Source organism: Lasioglossum baleicum, chromosome 19 (assembly GCF_051020765.1).
Source record: "Lasioglossum baleicum chromosome 19, iyLasBale1, whole genome shotgun sequence".
Taxonomy (NCBI): Eukaryota; Metazoa; Arthropoda; class Insecta; order Hymenoptera; family Halictidae; genus Lasioglossum; species Lasioglossum baleicum.
The window spans coordinates 8,047,155-8,067,222 of NC_134947.1; the positions used below are offsets into that span (position 1 = coordinate 8,047,155).

The window sequence follows — 20,068 nt, forward strand, 5'->3', positions numbered from 1 at the left end:
CTGCACAAAAACCACTGAATCACTCGATTAAGGTTTCGAGAGTTTTCGACACAAATCTGTCCATAGATGGCGCTACTCATTAAGGCTATTTCGATCTATATCAAATGACTTCTCCGAATTTACCTGGACGATCCTGTAGATTTCGTGTAGAATGCACGTAGTGATACGTTAGCGACAGGCGAATCGCGCTTGTTCGTGTGAAAAGACTCATACTGTGGTGCTATAAAACGATCGAGAGAGCCTTGATCTTTCGTCGGTCGCTATTTAAGTGGCTGCTTTTGAACGATAGCGTTTTCAGACGTGAAACGTTTCGTTCGGAAGCGTTTCGAATAGTTCGGTGACTCATTGCGTGACCGGTAGCTTACCCTTAATCCGGGAATTGACTGGAATGAAACGAACGGACACGTGTACGCGAGTACCTTTGAAATCCTTGCTCCAATTCACCGCTAGATGTTCAATCGAGCATAGTCCGCGCGCGGTACAACCGGTTCCAATTAATATCAACCGGGTTGCGATGCTGTCGGCATCGGCAATAAACAGGCATGTGTACGAGCGTAACGCTTAAGTTCACGAGGTCGATTGCAGCTTGTAACGTATCATCAGACGCCCTAGGGTGACACGAAGGAAAAGTGAACATTTTGCCCCGGAGTCCGAATGCATTCGCCGTGTACCTGCGACTTCTATACTCTATACACAGTGTCCCGCGTCACGCGACTCACTATTTTTATGTTGTTCACTCTTTGCACTCGAAATGGCGACTCTGAGGCGCCGGTAAAAATTGCCACACCATTATTCAAAACAGTTTTAGTATTATTGAATTCGTCTGTTTTCTATAAATTGTAAAAAGCTCAACTGTTATATACAGGGTGTCCCGAATTTAAATGGCAAATCTTCAGGAGCGTATAGGGGACCGAAAAACTGAGGCAAAAAGTCTTTTACAGAATTGCTCGTTTTTGCTTCGTTTTGGAGAAAATCGCAAAAATTCATAAATTATCCACAACCATGGATCGGAAGTGGAGGAATAGCACCTTGGCCACCCCGATCATCTCATATGACACCCATGGATTTCTTCGTATGGGAAACCTTGAAGTTTATGGGGAAGCAGAAAGTTTATTCGGTGCCAATCAAATCAAGAAAGCAATTAAGAGACCGAATCATTGATGCAGTGCACCAAATATCACCAGGACAATGTTTAGCTGCAAGAGGGCAACATTTTGAACAATATCTACATTAAATAGATAATAAAATAAATAAGTACAAAAACGAAAACTTGTTGTTTTTCTTTTTTTTGCGATTTTCTCCAAAACGAAGCAAAAACGAGCAAATCTCTAAAAGTTTTTTTCGGTCCCCTATACGCTCCTGAAGTTTTGCCATTTAAATTCGGGACACCCTATATAAGAAAAAAGGTTAAATTTGATGTGCACAATGCAAAAAAGATTACACAGGACAAAAATATGATCTGGGTTGAAACAAATATCTTGATTTTGGAATTTAAATTGTTCGAGTGCAAAGGGTTAAAATTTTTTTTCTCCTGAACGCACAGTTTTTTTTTCAAATTTGTTTTTTTAATATTGCATTGTTATCGAGTTCTGAGCCATGTTTAAAGTTTCAAGTCTCTAGCTCATCGGGAAGTGGTTTAAAATTCGATTACAAGATCTGACGCAAACAACAACAACGACAACTCGGAAATCGAATATAAGAGTGATAAAAATGTGTTCTATTAATGTGAGTCTTGTTACACGGGACACCCTGTAGAGTATGTTGATTCAGTCGACGCGACGCGATGGTGGCGTCGAGCCCGCAGTGAACCGCGCGTTAAATTATCGTATTACGGAACGAGAATCGCCAGAAGCATTTCGAATTTAATTTGACGCTTGTCCGTTCCCTCTGTTGTCTGGCCGTCCACCTAGCCCGACGTATGTGTTTCACTTTTCACGATGAGAACCCAGTAACATTTTAGTTTCGGAGCCACCACTCGCGGATACATGCTCCTCGACGTCCATAGGTCAAACACGGTCGAACGGAAGGTTTATTAATTTGCTGAAGTGGTTGGCAGGCATTCGAAGGGAAAGTAAAACCTCTTCATTCCGAGCGAGAAACATGCACGATGTGTTTAGACACACCCATTCCAAGCGATTTTCATGTAGCCACGATTGCTCCGTTTTCAAGCAACGCGCAACGATTTCCCGTGATTTTCGGTTTTATAATGTACAATTTGCTATCGAACGAGGGAACGGATCAGTGGTAATCTTTCTCACAATTTGTAATACTGGTGTATGAACGTTTGTTTACGATTTGGACGATCAACATCTATTAGATTGAGATTTTGAAATGTGATCGACATTAAACACACCTGGGAAACGATTTGAGTAACGCTCTATATGATTTTGAATAATGATTACTTCTCACGAAGCAGAGTTGGGCAAAAATTTAATTGATGACTGACGAATAAATTTCTGCTTGAATCGTTAATCGCGCAATTAACAATTAAACTACTACTTTATTCGTTAATTGCGGTTGGCGATTACATTCTTTTCCATCGTAATCGTCGAACGGATAATTGATTAATGATTAACTGCTGAAATTTCTAATCAGAATCAAAACTGTATGCATAAGGTGGAGTGGGGTAAGTCCGTCTACGGGGCAAGTCCGTTAATTGGTAATTTTTATTATAATATCAACGAAATTTCTCTAGCTTGTATTTATTAATGTAGTATAAGTTAGTATGAACTATTCTACATTGATTTCGTCCAAGAATAAAGGTGTTTTCCTCGCTCAAATCAACCAATGCTTTGAGGTTACCCCGAACGTGCAATAGTTTACAAGTTATTAATATATTCTGTGTTGTTATTTTAGGTAAGTACAACAAATATTGATGTAGGTTTACATTAAACAAACCGGTTTTATTGTATTTTTTTAAATTTATTGAGAAAACACTAAGATGCACTTGCCCCGTCAATATTACTACACGGGGCAAGTGCGTACTATCACGGTGGGGTAAGTCCGTACTGTATGATAAAGATGCTTCCATTAGATATTATTCAATAAATTTACTTTGTTCGAGCACGTATTATTATAAAAGTTGCGAACAATCTTTATTAATTAATTTCCATCTTGTAATTTTTATACAACAATATATAGTTACAGTTTTCTTCCCAGCGAGATTAAAATACTGTGACGGCTAACCTACTACACTCGCCACAAGATGGACAGGTAGTCAAAGACCTGAGTTTTACAGCTTTTTTAGCTGGGCCAATAACGAAAATTTCAAAGATGTGTTTTGTAAACTCGTACAAAAACGTTCTGAAAATCTCATTGAAATCGGTTAATTGCTTTGCGAATTATAATCGATGAAATGTGGTAAAAATTGCAACTTTTCAACCTCAAACGATGCACAGCAAAGCGATTTATTCTCGCGATGACATTAAAAATATGGCTGTACGAAGAATAGACCGCGGATTTTTATGCATTTGTAACAAAATTGAGTAGGTGAAATTGAAAATTCCAATATATGATTTCTCATCTATTAAAATCATTACGGGAAGAAATAACTAGACAGCGGATTTAATGGATTCATGACAAAAATGAGAAGGTGTAATTTAAAACAGTGAAAACATTCGAAGAATTTAAAAATAAGGTGGAGTGGGGTAAGTCCGTCTACGGGGCAAGTCCGTTAATTGGTTATTTTTATTATAATATCAACGAAATTTATCTAGCTTGTATTTAATAATGTAGTATCAGTTAGTTTAAACTATTCTACACAGATGTCACCCTAGAATAAAGGTGTTTCCCTCGCTTAAATCAACCAATGACAAACAGTCACGTGCGAGGTACACGTACAACTTTGAGGTTACCCCGAACATGTAATAGTTTACAAGTTATTAATATATTCTGTGTTGTTATTTTAGGTAAGTACAACAAATATTGATGTAGGTTTACATTAAATAAACCGTTTTTATTGTATTTTTTAAAATTTATTGAGAAAAACACTAAGATGATCTTGCCCCGTAAATATTACTACACGGGGCAAGTGCGTACCATCACAGTGGGGTAAGTCCGTACTGTATGGGTAACTATAAAACTAAACAATATATTTAATGCAATAAAAAGCATTTTGTAGCAGGCTTGATAATAATTCTTTTCTTGCCCCGCAGCACTTGAAACAAGGTTTGAAAGCATTTTTAAACTTTGTCTTAATATCACTGTATCCCCTTTCATCTTTCAGCATAAAAGTACTTGTTTACTTAAAAATGGATAACTACACTCCTCAAAAGAATTAAGGGATAACTTGTGCGAACCCGAGAAATTGGTTCCGCTTTATGTGATCATAACTCCGTCAAAAATTGCCGTATCGATATCGTTAAACAATGGTTTGAAAGCCTGAAACCTCTAGTTTCAGATACTCTGTTTCAAATTGTTGCTATGTTGGTTCTTTACAAAGTTATAGCGAGATGAAGACAACATTGACGGTTAACAAAAATTTTGTGCAACTTTGGAACATCGCACGGGGAGCAAGACATTTTTTTGATAAATCGCGTTAATCTTAAAGTTGTTTAAAAATGGATGACTATAAAACTAAACAATATAATTTAATGCAATAAGAAGCATTTTATAGCAGGCTTGTTAATCATTCTTTTCTTGTTCCGTAGCACTTGAAAGAAGGTTCGAAAGAAAAAAATGCTTTCGAGACGGACTTGCCCCATTTTCGGGGCAAGTGCGTCCAAGTTGACACTGTACAATATCCTATCAAAATGATAATTTTCAAGCAAAAGTAGAATCCTACATAATACTAATTCATCAGTAATAACTGTGGCAACGGTTTGATACCAAGAACGTTAAGTTTTTACATATCAGACTGAAAATACATCAGTTTAACACGTTCGCTGCCAACAACGAGTTATCTCGTAGGTCGAAGTTTGTGTTTAGGCGCCAGCTACGTATACAGGGTGTCCCAAAATTCGTGAAAATCCCGAAAGGGGGTGGTTCCTGAGACCATTTCAAGCGACATTTTCCTTTGCAAAAATGTTATCCGCGGCTTTGTTTAGGAGTTATTAACGAAAAACACGGACCAATCAGAGCGCGACATAGACGCGAGTTGCCACAATCGGCTCGGCGCGCCAAATGTCTATTGGCCGACTGTGGCAACTCGCGTCTAGGTCGCGCTCTGATTGGTCCGTGTTTTTCGTTAATAACTCCTAAACAAAGCCGCGGATAACATTTTTGCAAAGGAAAATGTCGCTTGAAATGGTCTCAGGAACCACCCCCTTTCGGGATTTTCACGAATTTTGGGACACCCTGTACACTCATAGTTGGCGCTGTCATAAAACATTTTATCGCAAAAACCGACTACGATATAACCCGTATAATTAATAAAGCAATTAAAAATTATCTAAATTCAATATCCTTCCCATGCTTTGTATTTTTATTTTACAAATTAATTAATTGAAATTTGTTGGCGTAGTGGAACCGTTTTTGAAAATGTACCCCACTCCACCTTACTCATTTAAAATTAGAAATAATTCTCATTATTGAAAACATGCTCGAACCCTGTTACGAAAATGAATGATCATGCCGTAAATCTGATAGAAGAGCTTCCGGTACACGTCAGGAATGTTTCTGCATGATTAATAGACAGTGGATCTTTATGCAAAATAACTTATTTTCTCTCTTAATATGTTTAATATAAGTTGAAATTAATATATAACAATATTCTTAAATTCTTCGAATATTGTCACTGCTTTAAATTACAACTACTCATTCCTGTCACAAATGCAATTAAATCCGAAGTTTAATGATTAAGCTCTGTAAGTTGAAACATTCTTTGCAAATTGATAAATAAGAGACAAACTATGTGTGAAAACCATGATTGATTCGAAAAGAAACTTAAACCAACAAGCAATCGAAGTGCGAGGAAATTAATTTTCAATAAGAGGCGTCACCAGAGGTATTTAGCGTGTACGTATTACATCGAATGAGCCGTAACAATTTCCCAGTCAATAAATCTATCGACGTTTCCCGCTATTTCTCTTTTTTCAAGGGGATTACTTCGATATGCAACGGACAAGGAAATTCGTGCTCGTTTCTATGTATTTTACTGCCGTATCCTTCTCCATCGATCGCAAACCAGACGGGAAAATATGCGACTTGACAGCCTCGTCGTAATAAATGGCCTGCCACACTAATGCTGTCATTCCTTGCGACAACTTATCATTACCATTTATTATCAGCGCTAAGTGGCTATTGCGGATCTGTCGAACGAGAAACGAAACGGTCTGTGCAACAGAAACTTCGTCGATCCCACGAAAATTCGGGACGAAAGATTACTCGGATTATATTGGGTATGATTCAGAGCTGGCTGAAAGACTATTTCAAATAGTGAATAATCCCATTCATGTTAAAGTATGCGTACAACTTTGAAAATGATATTATATATTTTATTTAACTTTATTGGGCAGTGATTTTTGAAATTAGTATTGTATTTGTATCTTGTCTTTACTTTAAATTCAATTAGAATATTTGTATGTTGTCTTTACTTTAAATTCAATCAGAATATTTGTATGTTATATTTACTTTCAATTTCAATTTTATATATTATTGCTGAAAAAATAAGGATTCGAATTCATTCAGAATATTTGTATGTTGTCTTTACTTTAAATTCAATCAGAATATTTGTATGTTGTATTTACTTCCAATTTCAATTTTATATATTATTGATGAAAAAGTAAAGATTCGAATTCATTCAGAATATTTGTATGTTGTCTTCACTTTCAATTTCAATTTTAAATATTATTGCTGATAAAATAAGGGTTCGAATTCAATCAGAGCTGGATGAAAGACTATTTCAAATAGTGAATAATCCCATTCATGTTAAAGTATGCGTACAACTTTGAAAACGATATTATATATTTTATTTGACTTTATTGGGCAGTGATTTTTGAAATTAGTATTGTATTTGTATCTTGTCTTTACTTTAAATTCAATTAGAATATTTGTATGTTGTCTTTACTTTAAATTCAATCAGAATATTTGTATGTTATATTTACTTTCAATTTCAATTTTATATATTATTGCTGAAAAAATAAGGATTCGAATTCATTCAGAATATTTGTATGTTGTCTTTACTTTAAATTCAATCAGAATATTTGTATGTTGTATTTACTTCCAATTTCAATTTTATATATTATTGATGAAAAAGTAAGGATTCGAATTCATTCAGAATATTTGTATGTTGTCTTCACTTTCAATTTCAATTTTAAATATTATTGCTGATAAAATAAGGGTTCGAATTCAATCAGAGCTGGATGAAAGACTATTTCAAATAGTGAATAATCCCATTTATGTTAAAGTATGCGTAAAACATTGAAAATAAAATATTTTATTTGACTTTATTTGGCATTGATTTATGGAAATAGTATTGTATTTGTATCTTGTCTTTACTTTAAATTCAATCAGAATATTTGTACGTTGTATTTACTTTCAATTTCAATTTTATATATTATTGATGAAAAAGTAAGGATTCGAATTCATTCAGAATATTTGCATGTTGTCTTCACTTTCAATTTCAATTTTAAATATTATTGCTGAAAATAAGGGTTCGAATACAATCAGAACTAGGTGAAATACTATTTCAAATAGTAAATAACCCCATTCATGTTAAAGTATGTGTAAAACATTGAAAATGAAATATTTGACTTGACTTTATTTGGCAGTGATTTTTGAAAATCGTTATGTATTCCCATTTTGTCTTTACTTTAAATTACAATTTTAAACATTATTGTTACAGATAATGGTTCGAATTCAATCCGAACTGAGTAAAATAGTATTTTAAATAGTAAATAGTAAATAATCCTGTTTATTTTTTTAAGTATATGTGCGTACACCTTTGAAAATAAAAAATTTTATTTGACGCAGTGATTTTTGAAAATAGCATTTCATTTTAAGAATATTGAGCATACCTGTATTTTATCTTTATTTTCAATTTAAATTTTAAATATTATTGCTGCAAAAATAAGGATTCGAATTCATTCAGGATATTTGTATGTTGTCTTTACTTTCCATTTCAATTTTATATATTATTGCAGGAAAAGTAAGGATTCGAATTCATTCAGAATATTTGTATGTTGTCTTTATTTTCAATTTCAATTTTAAATATTACTGTTGATAAAATACGGGTTCGAATTCAATCAGAACTGGGTAAAATACTATTTCGAATAGTAAATAATCCCATTCATGTTAAAGTATGCGTACACCTTTGAAAATAAAATATCTTACTTTACGCAGTTATTTTTGAAAATAGCATTTTATTTAAAGAGTAGTGAGCATATTTGTATCTTGTCTTTATTTTCAATTTCAATTTTGAATATTATTGTTACAGATAATGGTTCGAATTCAATCAGAACTGGGTAAAATAGTATTTTCAATAGTAAGTCGTAAATATAATCCTGTTTATTTTAAAGTATGCGTACACCTTTAAAAATAAAATATTTTATTTGACGCAGTGATTTTTAAAAATAGCATTTTATTTAAAGAATATTTAGTATATTTGTATTTCGTTTTTATTTTCAATTTGAATTTTAAATATTATTGCTGCAAAAGTAATAATTCGAATTCAATCAGAATATTTGTATATGTTGTCTTCACTTTCAATTTCAATTTGAAATATTATTGATGAAAATAAGGGTTCGAAAGGTAATTTTGCGACACCTTCCTTACTTACATGGTTCTTCTCGCACTTTTTGCCCTTGTGGCGAGTAGAACACGATGCAATAAAATAAAATGGATGACCTTTTGACCTTGAAGTTCATAGTCGAAGTTAAGTTTGCGGTATCTTCCTTACTTACATGGTTTCTTTCGTGTTTTTTAGCCTTGTGTTGAGTAGAATACGATGCAATAAAAAAAGTGGTGGAACTCTTGACCTTGATGTTCAAAGTCAAAATTAATTTTGCGGTATCTTCCTTACTTACATGGTTTCTTTCGTGTTCTTTATCCCCGTGGCGAGTAGGATACGATGCAATAAGAAAATGCGCTGGACCTTTTGACCTTGAAATTCGAGATCAAAGTTAATTTTGCCGTGCTTAATCCGAACGATTCCGAATTCTCCGTGTTACAGTTTCCTTTTTACAGCACAGCGTGATCTTGAAACGTCTGAGAACGCGACACACGTATAAGAAAGAGAATTAATGTCGATCTCGCCGCGGTCCTCGGGATCCGATTGTTGATCAACCGCAAGAGTCAAGGTGCGCCACGTTATTTTTAGAGGTTGGCGAGAGTTTCGCAACGCGGCCCCCGTTTCGGCAGCCGAAATTTCGCCATAACAATGGGGATCAAATTATAATCGCTAATCTAGAGAGTTTCGCGGCTGCCACCTCGACCACGCTCTCCCGATGCTAATGTAACAGCCACACGCGTATTTAGATACGGATCTGTTATGCATATGTACGTGCCCGCTAACGCGTATTCATTAGTAGAGGAACGAAAGCAGACTGGCCATTCAGAGCTCTCTATATTCATTCATGAAGCAACGGTTCGGTAAACAGATATCGTTGCGGGTAATTGGACAGACGATACGCGGAAGTCTTCTCAATTATAGCCGCCATTGCCTTTAAATTTGTCGAGGAATATGCGACCGCAGCGCCGACGAACAAACAAAATTGAATCTACGTGCTGGAAGTCGTTGAGTCGCACGTTTTACGGGCTAGTCGCCGTTTAAGCGGGGTTAGAAAAAGTTCCAGAACTTTTTAACCGGCTGGGAACGACGAATTGTTGATACACCTTTATTCGTTACTGCTTACGTTGCGGAATTTGAAAATAGCTAATGACAATCTGGAAAAGTTGAATTAAGGTAGTAAATGTTTCATATTATTGGCAAAATTAAAAATTTTGTGAAAATTAACAATAAACTGAAGATACCATTTTAAGGGTAAACTTTACTTTACCGGACTCAAAATTAGTACCTTGCTGCTACGGATTATGATGTATTTGGTATGTGATCCAGTAGATTTGTACCCGGCGCAGATGCAGATCGAAGTTTCGATCCTCTAGGAACAATAGTTGAGTAGTTATGGTCGCTTAAAGTTGAGTATTTTTGACAGCGCCCTTATCTATCAAAAATGCTCAACTTTAAGCGACCATAACTCCTCAACTATTGATCCTAGAGGTTCGAAACTTCCATCTGCATCCGCGCCAGGTACAAATCTACAGAATCACATACCAAATACATCATAATTCGTAGGAAAAAAGGCACAAATTTTGAGTCCGATAAAATAAAGGGCAGCCCATTTTATCTGTAAACCTACCATCCAGAAAAATATTTTAAAAAAATTGAGATACGTTATCCTGTTGCCAGTAAAATCTACTACAACCTCCTCCTCTTCGGTTTATTCTAATTTTTGCCGTTTACAAAAATCGCTGGTTCAAATTATTGCAAACACCCTGTATACAGAAGTTGGCCACCCCTGATGTAAAGTGTTCCAGTGACTTGAGAGAAGTATGCTCAACATTTTATTGCGCGATAAAACTTGAGATTATCATAATTCCAGTTGAAAAATCAACGGTTGGGTTATTTCTCGAGGTACGCCACTAATTTAATTTTATCAATTAATCCTGAAGGATTTCCGGTATAAAACCATATTCATGCACCTCTTTTGACTAACGGCTGTCTATGTACCAAATAGCTTTGTATGTCTTGTGTGTTTTGAGATTTTATCCTAATTTTCGGTTTATCCTAATTTTTGCCGTTTACGAAAATCGTTGGTTCAAATTATTGCAAACACCCTGTATACAGAAGTTGGCCACCCCTCATGTAAAGTGTCCCAGTGACTTGAGAGAAGTATGCTGAACATTTTATTGCGCGATAAAACTTGAGATTATCATAATTCCAGTTGAAAAATCAACGGTTGGGTTATTTCTCGGGGTATGCCGCTAATTTAATTTTATCAATTAATCCTGAAGAATTTCCGGTATAAAAACATATTCATGCACCTCTTTAGACTAACGGCTGTCTATGTACCAAATAGCTTTGTATGTCTTGTGTGTTTTGAGATTTTATCCTAATTTTTGCCGTTTACAAAAATCGTTGGTTCAAATTATTGTAAACACCCTGTATACAGAAGTTGGCCACCCCTGATGTAAAGTGTCCCAGTGACTTGAGAGAAGTATGCTAAACATTTTATTGCGCGATAAAACTTGAGATTATCATAATTCCAGTTGAAAAATCAACGGTTGGGTTATTTCTCGAGGTATGCCGCTAATTTAATTTTATCAATTAATCCTGAAGAATTTCCGGTATAAAAACATATTCATGCACCTCTTTAGACTAACGGCTGTCTATGTACCAAATAGCTTTCTGTGTCTTCTGTGTTTTGGGATTTGTTTACCTTTACAGAGGACAGAGGAACTGGCAATTATATTAGACTAGTTTTCCCCTGCCACGCGTTGCTGTGGCTCAGTGTTTTTTAAAAGTATGCGTTTACCTGACAGATGTAAAATTGCTAAACATTAAATAAGGAAAAAACACGAACTAAAAAACAGAGAAATAACTTAATAATTTAGAAATACTAACCAAATATTTCAATTCAAACGCAGATCAATCTACTCAGCTGAATTCCAATGCAATGAGAAACTTACAGGACAAATCACTCCGAATAGGTCAATTTTTCTATTTTTATATATTTCACGATATAATTTGAAGCAGAATACTACTGAGATGATTCTCGTCGTGACGTATTGGTGATAATGCAAATCAACACGAAACCGTATCGGTTATTATACATCAGTGTTTTTGCAAACGCGCCACATTCACATAACTTGAAGTAAGCAGTTAGCGTTGTAACCGGTGCAAAAAGTCGTCAAAACTCTTGAACGAATGGACTTTTTCGCATGCTGATTTCGCATAAACCTTCCCGAAGAAACGCGGCGTCTAATGGCTGAAGCCCCAGCTTTCTACGTTCAGTCGTTACGGAGATGACCGATTACAAACAAACGGACAATTCCATTTTTATTTGCATAGATACTTATTCTGTTTTGTCGTCAATATGATGACGAGTTACAACAAAGTGGATAGCGCGAAAAAAATTCCTCGTGCTCAAATACCTATGCATACCAATTTTCATAGCGGTAGGTTCAACGGTATAGAAGTTGATGTATTGCAGCGCCATCTACAGCGATGAGTTACAACAAATTGAACAGCGTAAAAACCTTCTATATGAAAAAATACATATATGTGCCAAGTTTCATGTTGATCGGTCAAACAGTTTCGAAGTCTATTAATCATATACATATATACAAACATCCATTTTTATATATTAAGATAATTATGTACATATCTAATTATCTAATATAATTGCTAGTTCATAATCGATAAGTATAAAGCGCTTTTGCTGCGGTTCACACGTACGAGTAACGTTTAGCAGACGACGCCGTTCGAGTGATTTCAATGCGCGGCTAAGGGGGAACCGGCGACTTCAATGCGCGGCAGGTGTAACGTCTGGCGATTTCAATGCGAAGTAGATATATCGCGGTGATTTGCACGCACGATAAGATCATTACCGGATGAGTATAACATAAATGGAGCTGACAAAGGCGAAAATTGTCATTCTGCGTTCAAATATCTTAATGCGACCAAGCTCTCTCTCTCTCGATTGTAATCGATCATCCACCACCTATACATTTATCTTTAACCCGCGTCTCTATCAGACGATCGAAGTAATCTCTACCACGTTCACCGAACAAGACAAACTTTCGATATAATTTTTCGTGCATTATACTTTCCATTACTTTCATTCAATTTCCATTCAATTACGCAATTGAATTACATTGTATTTCGATTATATAGTAATTCAATTACGTCTCGTAACTGAATTACATAATTCAAACGTTTCTATTCATTCAATTACTAAGTATTTTAATCAGATGTGTAAATTGAAATACAATATAATTAAAATACAGCTCTCCAAATTATAGCCCAGAACTTTGAAGAAGTGCGATTTATTTTTGTTTTTCTTTCATATACTTGTTTGCTGTCTGCGCGGCGTAGTTTCTATACCGCGTCCTCGTTCATAATACGTAACGCTATTTCATGTTTTTGGTTGAAATTTAAAAAATGTGTAACGCAGAAGTTATTTCTGTTCAGGTATTATAAATGTATAAATAATAAATTCCTTCCGTTCGAAACCTTCATACAGATTTTTCAACCTCTTCTTACCTATTACTTTATTATCCTTTAGTTTTTAATTTCAATTTAATTACATCGTAATTCGTAATTAATGTAATTGAATTACAAAGTATTTTATAATTGTGCTCTAATTGCAATAACGAATTACATTGTAATGAAATTACAATGTATTTTATAATTGTACTCCAATTACAATATAACTGAATTACAATGTAATTCAATTACTCCGTAATTATAATTCCTGGAGTAATTCAATTGTAATTCTGCACAACTCTGTTTCAATGGGGATGCGCGCACTAGACCGATGCGCCGCATGACCGCTGCGCCGATTGAAATATTTGAAATACAAAAAGAAGAAACCCAAAACGGCGTCAGAGGTCAGGCGGCGGTGCGTTCTAGTGAGCGACGGCCTTTTCCCGGTCGCTGGCTCTCCATGGTGAGAACAGGGGAAAAGAGTAGTACTACAATATACAATATTACGTACGCTATACTCTAAAAATAAATTGCCAAACTAATGGTCCGAGTGTTTCATTGAGCTGGCAAAGGTCAACGACAGGCGGAATCCCAGAATCGCGAACAATGGAAGCAACGCCGCCGGTGTGCGTCTTTATTGTTACTCTGTTCTGATAGCGGAGATGGAGAGAACAATGTTTCATACGGTGTGGCGCAGCGGCTAATTAAACGTAAGCACGCTGGTCGGTCGCTTAACACGCGGATTCGAGGCGTAATATACGGGACGCTCCTAGAGGATCGTAAAGACCTCTGTGTCCAGCCTCCTAGAGCACACTCATCCGGGTTAATTGTTCCGTGCCATTAAGATCCGTGTTTTATTGAACGCAGCCGCCGCGGAGAGAGATCATGGGAAAGGGTACCGAAGGGGTCGACCGGGCAATGAAAACGTAACACCCTGTAAATCGCCCCGTTAATTAAGCTGCCCGAACGCGATGTCCTAAATCTGGATCACGGTTCACCGGCCTAGGAGAATTCCCCAGGCATTCCGTGTTTCCAACGCGAACGTTTACCCCGGTGACGCACGGGGGATAAAGATGCTAGAGATAAATGGATCAGGTGGATCGCGCGATCCACAGTGTTCTGGGAACATCGGATTTTTTCTCGCCTCTTTGCCCGCTTCCTGTATTCTCCCATCACAGTCTCCCAGCAACCACTTATGCGAACTATACGATACTCTCTCTCTCTCACCTCTTTGTTTCACTCGTGAACGCCTTTATTTAGTGGCCGAGCTCGGCCGACCTGATGCACTTCGATAATTACCACCGAGAATATTTACGGTAACGAACGAAAGTTTAACAGACGATCAATTATCGTTTCAATATATCGTATGTTACGGGGACACTATATTTATCAATAACACAGGCCACTGCACATCAGAGCAGGGCAATAATCAAATAATATTTAAAAATGACTCTTTTCGAATGTTAGTCATAGCAACATAGTCATTAGTCAAAACTTTTTTGATTTGTTAGTGATAACTAATTAATAATATTAATGTACGTTAATCGCACAATAGTGACTGATGAGTCATCAGATTAGAATAACACCAAACACGATATAATTTCAACTGTATTTAGTGGTTTAATTGGCGATGAACGTTTCGGGCGCGAGGAAGGACAGCGTATGGGAAAGAAAGAGACGCTGTCCTTCTCTACGTTCGACTCTGCCTCTGGAGCTCAAGAGAATAGTGTCCCGTCTACGATAAATGCAAACGAATCCCCCCGAGGCTTTTGCGTTTATAGAGGATTTACTGTACCAGTGAGAAATATGATAAGTTATCACTGATAACTAATTAATAATATTAATGTACGTTAATCGCACAATAGTGACTGATAACTAAAGATTCATGACTGATCATCAACTATTAATTCACTAATAAGTAATAGCTAACGATTACTTAGAGCTGTGTGACTAACTATTTGCCATTTAGTTATCACAAGACTGCGGATCTTTATGCAAAATAAAAAATGTGTTTGCATTAATTGCAAGACACAGGAGCCAAATAATAATTTCATTCTTCTTTTAATTATCTTATTAAGGTGAAACTAATACACTGGTAGTCTTAAATCTTTTTAATACCTCCATTGCTTTAAATTGTACGTACCCATTTTTGTCATAAATGCATAAAACCCGCGGTCTAGTTATCACTAACTGCCCTACTCTGCTGCACATACACTCCCGGTCCATAAGTCACCGGACACTTATTCAAATTTGGATGCTGACGATTTTTTGTTATTAAAGCACCTATGAAAAGTTATCAAAACTTATGAAAGGATTTCTGAGATAAAAATGGCATTTACTAATTTTTTTCTAATATAGACAACATGTACATTAAATCTGACCAAAATATTCTATTTAAATGCTCTATTATATCGAATTTTAATTATTGTTCTTGTATTTTCTAATTTCTTTCATTCAAGTGGGGTAATCGTTTTCCAATTTCGCTTCTAGAGCTGTCCATAATCATCCCACAATTTGTCAATCTCTTTATCCCAACACTTATTAAAATAGTATATGTATATATTTAATTTTGCATTCAAATATTATCGTATAATGGCTACATCTCATCAAAATAAAACAATCAAATCAAGCTGGAAGCTTGTATTCTTTAATTACTATTTTGTCGAAGATAACTAAGTGTCCGGTGATTTATGTGCGGGAGTATATACAGTTAATGTTGACGAAACTTATTTGTTAAAGTAAGCTATAATTTTCTTCTTCAAACCATGGAAGACTGTCTTTTCATCTCGAAATTCGCTGTCTCATTCGCTCGTTCGGATGATGGAGATTCTATCGTATTAGAAAATCTATTATTCCTCGATAATCTTCGGTAAACTGAACAGTCTTGAAATTGCTAATTAAAAGGACGCTTTAACAATTCTTCACATGCAAAAGACATTTTCCAAATTCTTTCAATAATTCCTGGAAACCTGTATATTATTTAATTATCATTTTGTTGTAGATAAGTAAGTGTCCGTTAATTTATGGACTCTTATTTTCGATTGTTGAATTTCATTTACGGCATCAGCCGGGATAGTTTCAAATGATTAAACAAAAAACGTGAACCCGAGACTCTTAAACATTAAAATAATTAATTAAATGATCATAAAATCGTTACGCACGTGTTTAACGCATCGAAGAGTATGTTAAAAATATTTTTCGATAATGTTTATTGATAAAGGATAATGATTTTTTATTTTGGATCGACATTTCTCATAAATAATTGCAGTTTCGTTTTTAAATATATTCTTAAAGACGCTTCTTGCAGACAATCTTCGCGTTATATAAAATGCAACAATTATTAATCAATATTTGCATCGATAGCTAAAGTTGTAAACGGTCCTAAACATCAATTACACAGTTTTACAAAAAGGCCCGTCTAGTTGGTTAATTAATTTCAGTTGAGCAAGCGCGCGGTTACCGACTCACTCGGCAAACAATGGGCACAGAAGAAACTGACAGTACCGGAACAAGCACCGAGCGAGGCAAATTATACATATAGTTAATAATAGCCGATAATTCTCTAACCACACATTGAAATCGCAAGGTGCTACTCTCGCCGCGCATTCATGTCCCCGAGTGCTGTCCATCAAACCGTCACTCGAGCCTCTTCAATACTTACGCGTTAAAAGCACCATCATCGCCGATCTCTCTGACGTGCCTACAGAAAAAAAGAATAACGATAGCTCGAGAAACATGCGACGTTCGAATATACTATGCCACAAGTGAATTAGTTGAAAAAACATTCCTAATTTCGTGTGGTTAACGAGGTTACGGCGGAACGGGAACGGAGATATTGATTTTACGCGAGGAAACGACCAATAAATTTCTATTCTGCTTTTGTAATTTCTTTTCTGATTTTTCATTTTCGAAACATCGATTTCTTTAGCCCTTAAATAAACTCGATGTGGCTCCACTAAAAAATTTTGCTATTAATGACGTAATGTGTCATTAATAGACTGCGGATCTTTATGCAAAATAAAAAATGATTGCGTTCGTTGCAAAACGCAGGAGCCAAATAATAATTTCCTTCTTAAAACAAAACATTCTAATGTCGCGTGAAAGAAAATTTTTCTAATCCGTCAATTTTATTATTGTTTTTAAAGACCGAACAACACCGACATTTTGTATTCTGATTTTTCATTACCGAAATATCGATTTCTGTAACCCTTGAATGAACTCGATGTGGCTCCAAAAAATTTTGCTATTAATGAAGTAATGTGTCATTAATAGACTGCGGATCTTTATGCAAAATAAAAAATGATTGCGTTCGTTGCAAGACGCAGGAGCTAAATAATAATTTCCTTCTTAAAACAAAACATTCTAATGTCGCGTGAAAGAAAATTTTTCTAATCCGTCAATTTTATTATTGTTTTTAAAGACCGAACAACACCGACATTTTGTATTCTGATTTTTCATTACCGAAATATCGATTTCTGTAACCCTTGAATGAACTCGATGTGGCTCCAAAAAATTTTGCTATTAATGACGTAATGTGTCATTAATAGACTGCGGATCTTTATGCAAAATAAAAAATGATTGCGTTCGTTGCAAGACGCAGGAGCTAAATAATAATTTCCTTCTTGAAATAAAGCATTCTGTTGTCGCGTGAAAGAAAATTTTTCTAATCCGTCAATTTTATTATTGTCTTTGAAGACTGAACAATACCGACATTTTGTATTCTGGCTTTTCATTTCCGAAATATCGATTTCTCTAACCCTTGAATGAACTCGATGTGGCCCCAAAAAATTTTGCTATTAATGACTTAATGTGTCATTAATAGACTGCGGATCTTTATGCAAAATAAAAAATGATTGCGTTCGTTGCAAGACGCAGGAGCCAAATAATAATTTCCTTCTTGAAATAAAGCATTCTGCTCTCGTGTGAACGAAAATTTTTCTAATCCGTCAATTTTATTATTGTCTTCGAAGACCGAACAATACCGACATTTTGTATTCTGGCTTTTCATTTCCGAAATATCGATTTCTCTAACCCTTGAATGAACTCGATGGGGCCCCAAAAAATTTTGCTATTAATGACTTAATGTGTAATCAATAGACTGCGGATCTTTATGCAAAATAGAAAATTATTGCGTTCATTGCAAAACGCAGGAGCCAAATAATAATTTCCTTCTTAAAATAAAACATTCTAATGTCGCGTGAAAGAAAATTTTTCTAATGCGTCAATTTTATTGTTTTCGAAGACCAAACAATAACGCCAATTTGTATTCTGGTTTTTGAATACACTATAACCATAAAATTTTGTTAATAATGGCTGGACTACGGACGTTTATGCAATTCAAAATTTTTGTAGAAATTGGAATATCAAATGAAATCTTATTTTCAGTATAGACCTGAAATAGATAAAAGTTGTTTTAAATTCCGTAGAATTTTATATTCCAGCATTTTTCGAAAATTTTCAGAAGCCATAAATGCATAAAGATCCGCAACATCAAAAATATTTGCATTAAGTGAAAGACGCAGGAGCAAAATAAAAATTTCCTTCTTAAAATAAAACTAAAATATTGTTTTCATGATGCCAAAGACCGGAAGATACAGCCATTTTATAAATAACTATGAATGTATTTATTGAAAAGGCTTAGACAGAATCTGCCCACGATCTAAGTAAAAAAATAAATACATATATTACAAAGTTTAACACTAAATCTGGCATAAAGAATCCATTTTGTATCAAAATTTTTATCTTCCCTTAGTTGGGGCCATAACTCCATTCATATTGACTAATAAACAACTTTAATTTTTGTTTCTCTTCATGTTCTTCTAAACATACACTAAAAAAATGTATGACTCGTGTAATTTTGATTATTTTTATTTGAAAAAATCGAACATTTATGTACTTCAAAACCAATGACTTCCAACCAGCAAAAGGTACTATTGTTTTTTTTTTGAAAAAAGTTCCTAAAAATTTGTGCAGAAGCAGCCTCGAAATACCCCGTTGATTGAACGATTGAACAATATCGTGAAACAGCTGATTGAACAATATCGTGAAACAGCTGATCGAACAAATTAATTCACCCGGGCGGTCAGGCGAAAATAATTTATTAATTATGTCGCCGCATAAGTAACGCCGGACTGCGAATAAAAAAAGGGCAGTAATACGAGTGTCCTTTCACTCGGCGAACGCCTTGACATTTCCAGCGCGGCGAAGACAGGATGGAAAGTCGTCAACTTGCTTCTCGTCTTCTCGAGCGCACCCTTCTTCGTCTTCCTTGCATTCCACGATTGGAACGATACGCCGCGCTGGCCTCCGAAATCGGAAGGATCTGCCCGAAGCACGAGCCCGAAATTTCTCACACGTTTAATCTTTACTCGTTCATAGATCATGAAATACTGACTGCCAATTTCTAAACATGTTAACAGAGTGTGCTATCATTTCGACCTTAGTATGGAACAGTTTTTCTTTGTTGTATACAAACTACTACGGACATTGTGACACATTTCCAGCAAACCGCATATTCCGAGCTCATAATGTTTTGATATTATACGTTACAGACGAAAAAGTTTACATGCGTCATTGAGAAATTAAAGATAGCACACCTGGTCGATCTTTTTGACGAGGAGTGTAATTTCTATGTAGTGTATTAGCATAAAGTATGATACAATTCGAAGTATGGCACCGCAGTAATCGGTACAGTTGCCCTAAACGAAATATTTATAGGTTAGACTCGAAATTAGAGGGTAGACAGCAGTTGTGCAGTTTCGCCAATGTCTTCGGAGGCAGTCACGACTCTTCAAGATCACGAACGCAGTGTTCGCTCTTTTTTGTCGGCGGTTTCGCGTGGCCCGATGGAACCGTTCGTCCGAGAAATCACGCGGAAGCCGTCGCATCCGCGTCGTATCGTTTAACGATAAGAAATCCGCGCCG

The 20,068-nt window shown here is 35.6% G+C and overlaps 1 long non-coding RNA gene across 1 annotated transcript in view; it reads right to left on the reverse strand.

The window, feature by feature from the left end:
• Positions 1 to 16,498: 16,498 nt before the first annotated feature.
• LOC143218308 (uncharacterized) overlaps positions 16,499 to 20,068 on the reverse strand; it is a 53,332-nt gene continuing 49,762 nt past the window's right edge. The window contains exon 3 of the long non-coding RNA XR_013011025.1: positions 16,499 to 16,844. This is a non-coding gene — a long non-coding RNA (uncharacterized LOC143218308). The remainder of the gene's footprint in view (positions 16,845 to 20,068) is intronic.